Source organism: Cydia pomonella, chromosome 28, assembly GCF_033807575.1.
Source record: "Cydia pomonella isolate Wapato2018A chromosome 28, ilCydPomo1, whole genome shotgun sequence".
Classification (NCBI taxonomy): Eukaryota; Metazoa; Arthropoda; class Insecta; order Lepidoptera; family Tortricidae; genus Cydia; species Cydia pomonella.
The window spans coordinates 10,084,148-10,090,147 of record NC_084730.1 but is presented as its reverse complement, the minus strand read 5'-3'; positions in this window follow the sequence as shown (position 1 = coordinate 10,090,147).

Here is a 6,000-nt window from a genome sequence, read left to right as displayed (position 1 = left end):
AGAGGCACAATCAGCTGGATTGGTTTCTGACGTGACATGGCGCCAATGACCAGCGGGTATTCTTTCTTGTATGTGACTTACGCGGTTACTGACGTAAGTTTTCCAGCGTTGCGATGGCGAACGTAACCAGGAGAGTGTCACAGTGGAATCAGACCAACAGAAAATATCCTCAAATTGGACGTCTCCGTTGTAAATTTCCTTTACGTGTTTAACGAGGTCTGTCAGCAAAACTGCAGCGCACAGTTCCAAACGGGGGGTAGAAGTACGTTGCAAAGGAGAGACCTTACAGCGTGACATTATCAAATGTATAGTGATGCTACCATCACTATGTCGAATGCGAAAGTAAATGACAGCCGAGTATCCTGCCTCGGAAGCGTCACAGAAGCCATGCAGCTGAACACTGCAGGACTTCGTCGATGGAATGAATCGAGGTATTTCGAGAGACGACAACAAGTCGAGATCTAAACGATAACGAAACCAGTTTTGACTGATATTGGGGGGTGCTACCACATCCCAATCCAAACCGAGAGTCCAAAGTTCTTGAATTATGCGCTTGAACGAGAGTGTCAAGGGTGTAAGAAACCCAAGAGGATCAAATATGCGCGCCAATTCCGAAAGAATATTTCGTTTTGTGCACTTTTCATGAAGCGCATTGACCGTGAAAGTGAACGCGTCACTGGACGGGTTCCACTCCATACCGAGCACCTTAACAGGAGATGTCGGTTCCGAATCAAAAGAGAGCGTCTTATTATGACAATGGGTTGGGTCGAGATTGTCGAGCAGACGGGGACAGTTGCTCGACCACTTGCGAAGTTCGAAACATCCTTTCTCTAGGATCTGAACCACCTGAGACTGAAGGTCGAGAGCTGATTCGACAGACTCAGCGCCTGTCACCACGTCATCGACGTAAATGTCTCGTTTGAGGACGTCAACCGCACGAGGATACTTTTTGCCTTCATCAATAGCTAATTGAATCAGGGCTCGAATGGCTAGGAAACTGGACGAAGACATGCCGTAGGTCACGGTGTTTAAACGAAATTCTTGTATAGGTTCATCGAGGGAGAACCTGAACAAAATGCGTTGGAAATCTCGATCGGTAAGAGAGACTAAAATTTGTCGATACATTTGACGTATGTCGGCTGTGAAAACAACCGCATGCAAACGAAAGCGAAGTAATATCGAAACGAGATCAGATTGTAGTTTCGGTCCAACGAGCAACTGGTCATTCAACGAGGGGCCTCCAGTAGGCTGAGCAGTAGCATCAAAGACCGCTCTCAATTTGGTGGTGGTGCTGCTGGGTTTGAGCACGCAGAAATGTGCTAAGTAATAAGCACGCCCGTCTGACTGGGGTGCTACTGGTTCCATGTGACCAGCATCGAGATAATCACGCATAAAATTATTGTATTCTGTCCGGAGTTCCGGTTCACGAGAGAGTCTCTTTTCGAGAGAGAGCAGGCGGCGCTCGGCAAGAGCGCGCGAGTCACCTAAACGAGGATCGACGGTTCGAAACGGCAAGTGTACGATATATCTCCCGTTCGAGTCACGTGCGTGAGTCGAGGCGAATATTTTCTCGCACATGACTTCATCGTCAGTTAAGGGCGAAGAGTTAGGGAGACTTTCAATTTCCCAAAATTTTCGAATTTGGGTATCGAGCGATTCGATCGAGCAAAACAATGAAGTCTGGGAATGGGAAGTTGCGCAAGGGGCCTTTCCCATGATAACCCAGCCAAGCTTGGTCTCAAAGATTGTGGGTCCATCGTCACAGTTGTGGCGGTTACCCAAAAATATTTGACAAAAAACATCCACTCCCAATAAGGCGTCAATGCATCCAGGTTTATCAAAATTAGAGTCGGCGAGTTCAAATGCTTTGACGCATGACAACTGGTCCATGTCAATTTTTACTGCAGGCTGATCGCTGCAGATTTTGGGTGTAACAAAGGCTTCGACACACATTTCAAAATCAGATTTCATGCTGCGAATGTTAAGAGTGGTATAAGAAGTTGACAACGTTGACACCTCACATACACCCTCAATAGAGGTATTTTTTTGTCGTATCGGAAGTCCAAGCCGCTGCGCGCAACGTCGCGTAATAAGGTTTGGCTGACTGCAATTGTCTATGACAATACGAATTTTTTGATAACTACCGAACTTATCTAGTACCTCCACGCATGCAGTAGCAAAAAGAGATATTCGACCCACAGGTGTTGGATCGGATGCGAGCATGGCCACTTGTTTGTCAGGTACGTGCATTGGGGTGTCGAGGGGCGAGGACGACGAGCAAGTCGCGGCGCCAGCGTTGGTCGAGGCCGAAGAAGCGACGCTGACTTTGGAATTACCGCTATCGACATCGAAATGAATAGTAGTGTGATGGGCAACATTACACTTTAGACAACGAGACTTTGAGGGGCAAGTTTTAACTACGTGTCCAGAACGTAAGCAGTTGACGCAGAGCCGATTGTCCTTGACAACAGAAAAGCGCTCGTGAGGCGTCTTGTTCCGATATTCAACACATTTAGCAAGGTCATGATTTGACTTGCATAACACGCAATACGATTCGATCGAGGTGGCGCTAGTGGTGACTAGCGTTTTATAGGCTGCTCCCGCAGGAGCACGATCCTGCGCCGGGCGCCAGGCAGCGGTGCGCGGCGCGGCGTGAGCGCGGGCGGTACGCCCGGGTGCCGTGGGTGCGCGTGCCGCAGGGGCGGCGGCGCACTCGGTGAGGTCGGCGAGCTCTAACGCTTGACCGGCCTTACTCACGTATTCTAACAACGACTCGAATGACGGTACATCTTTGTTGTCGTTTTGCAGTTCAAAACGACGACGGGTATCCTGGTCCAATTTATTGATCAATAAATAAAACAATGGAAAATCCCAATCGTTGACGGGAAATCTCAGATTTTTCAAAACCGCGATATTTTCTCTAAAAGTGTCTACAAGTCGACGTAACTCGCTAGGCGAATTAGATTTCAACGAAGCGTTCTGAATTTCTTCCCAATGACGAAAAGCCAATTTTCGTTTGTTATTATATCTATCAATCAAAGCCGCGTAAGCATCTAAATAATTGCTATCCGATAAAGGAAACCCTTTTAATAATTGCAATGGTTCACCCGAAAGGAGTGAAATTAAAATTGAGAACCGCTCAATATTTGACAATCGTTTGTTTTGATGTACCATTGTATTGAACATATCATAAAATGTTCCCCACGATTTAATGTTGCCATCGAAATGTACGAGATTTAAACGAGGCAACTTAACGGACAAATCGGTTCTATTTGTCTCGCCCTCGATAGTAGTCGCGGTCGACAACGAAGTGTGAATTTCGATTATTTGAAAATATTTGTCGTCAAATTCTTGACGTACAACATCCTCCTGGTCTAATTCGTTCACATCTGTTATTTCCGAAATGAGTTTCAAATGGTGGGTTTCAAAACTAGAACAATAGCCGTCTATTTTGCTAAATCTAGACATAAACAATGGTAATCGCGAGGAATCCACTTTAGCCTGCAACCCAGCCGCCAAACATTCATCGATTCGTTTGATCGATATTTCGCGTTTCAATTGCAAATTACGACGAGCAAGTGCCTTAGACATGATTAGTTTGAATATGAAGCAACCGCGTTAATTAAATGTAAAAGAAACTTCTTCGATAAACAAAACAACTTGTAGAACAAACAAATTTCAACCTTATGTACTATGCTATAAGGTCCACCCGCCACGATACTACCGAATACACAACTCGACTTAAAAATGCTAAATAATATTTGCGAAGAATAATTTATCTCGCTACAATAGGTGCGAAAGGAATTCTTATTAGAATTATTATGTTAATAGACGGTCAAAACGATTAGAAGCCAGACTTGCAATTCAATTATATTTCGAATGTTTCCGAATGGAGGAGACGAAGCGAGAATCACTTATTAAATGTGAGATACTTAAATAAATTATTTGACTACAATTTATCTACAATAACAAAAACAGTTCGCACCGTGCTGTGCTGCCGTTGGAAAATAGACCTTAATGGATTGTAGATAAGCTCGCGAATACTTTGTGCCGATTATGAGTACGTAACGTAAGTATTTAAAGTTAATATTTAGCAGAAGTAGCAAGTTATTGATAAGGATTAACTATGTGATCTATGTGAATATTAATGGACATCTATCTGTGAACATTATTCAATAATAATGCACGATATTTGTATGGACTAAATACGCGGGTAAAATATTACTAATTTATCTTATATGTACTTGTACTATTGTGTAAATTATATTCGTCTAGGCATTATATTCACTTTACAAAATAACAATATCTAATTATCGCTATTCTTAAAGTCCCCAAATCAACACTGTAGTATATAGGTTATTATATTACGTAATCAGAAATGGCACGCGGTGCAAATATTATCCGACTAATTTTAGAAGTGTTCTATTCCCAACGGTGTCAATACCAAATTCAATGACTACTTAATTTGGCCGTATAATATGATTGCATCATCAATTCGATCGGTTAAAATTCGATATTTTAATATAATGTGATAAAATAACTGTATTTCTATAGGATTATAGGCAACGACAACGAAACGAAATTAGCGACAGTTTTAACGAAACGAAAGAGGTTCAAACGTCACTCCTGGCCCCGAGACAGGTTAGCTGTTCTCAGTTTGAGGAGGATCCGCGGTCGAAGGAACAAATGTACAATCGCCCTCGAATAGGGAAATTGTTTTAGACAACGAGAAATTTAACAATCTACGCCAGTGAAAGCAAATAGCTCGAAAGCCAACTCACCCGGTCTCTGCACGACGAATCGCTTTGTCGGTACCGACACTCTTCATTGGCGAGCTGATGCTGTAGTGGCTCCGGTGAGGGTTTGGAGCACACAAATCGACAGTTTTTAGGTATTTTTTTATTTTTCACGACGCACGAGCTTGCGTATACGGCCATGAGCAGCCATCGAAATCTATCTACCTTCCACTGGCTTTTTATAAACGTCAAAAAATATTCGAAAAGTACCCTACCTACTGTCGCTAATTAATGTGTTCCATTTTACGATATAGAAATGAAATGTCTCAAAAAAATAACAAATAAACTAAACTAGATATGGTGTCCGGACCGATCATTGGGTATGTCAGGTAACCGACACCCATATAAGTTATGATGTAATGTTTTGGTTTTGTTAACATTTTGCTATCGATAAAAAAAAAAAAAAAAAAATTAAGTTCAGGTATATTTCAAATTGCTCATAATTTATGTTTATTAAATATTAGTTATTCAATCAGTAACTACAGTTGTTTTGTAAATGAGACTGCCGTTTAATTAAATATCTTAAACAATTTTGGATTGTTATAATGAACATAATGTAAATGTAGCTTAGTAAGAGATTATGCAACTTTAGCATTATGAACAACGAGGGACTCGTTGAGGAGCGGATGGCCGAGTTGTTATAATTTTATGCGTATCTATATTCAGTTGTCAGTATTTTACTCAAAATATTACTAAAGAGTCGTTGTATTGACTGTCCGTGATTGGCCGGTATTGACAGTTTGTCGAGACGGCCAATCACAGACAAGTAAGACTATGACGTTTTCTACGTTGAAAGTTGGAACCCGGTATTCGTTTCTCGGCAGTCGCAAGTGACGGTTGTACAATTGTTTAAGTGAGGTGTCATATTAAATAAATAGTTTTTGTCAAGTCTGTTGTGTGATTTCACGTACAAAATTCATAACCTGAGTGTTAAACCAATCCATTGGTTTACATATTATTCTAGTAACTTTCTCTACTACCTTATTTCTTTATTTCAGTCACATGCATAAACTTACAGCTATTTGAATAGATTTACCTCGTCGACGGCGGAGTCCTGAAGATCAGCGTCTCCGTTTGCTGTGATCTGATCGAGCTCCTGCTTCACATCCATTCCTAGCTGGCTAATAGTCTCATTTGAGTTGGCCGCTTTCTGCAAACCAATGATCTGTAGGTTGGTGCCCTCTTCTTTCTCAGTAAGCTGTCA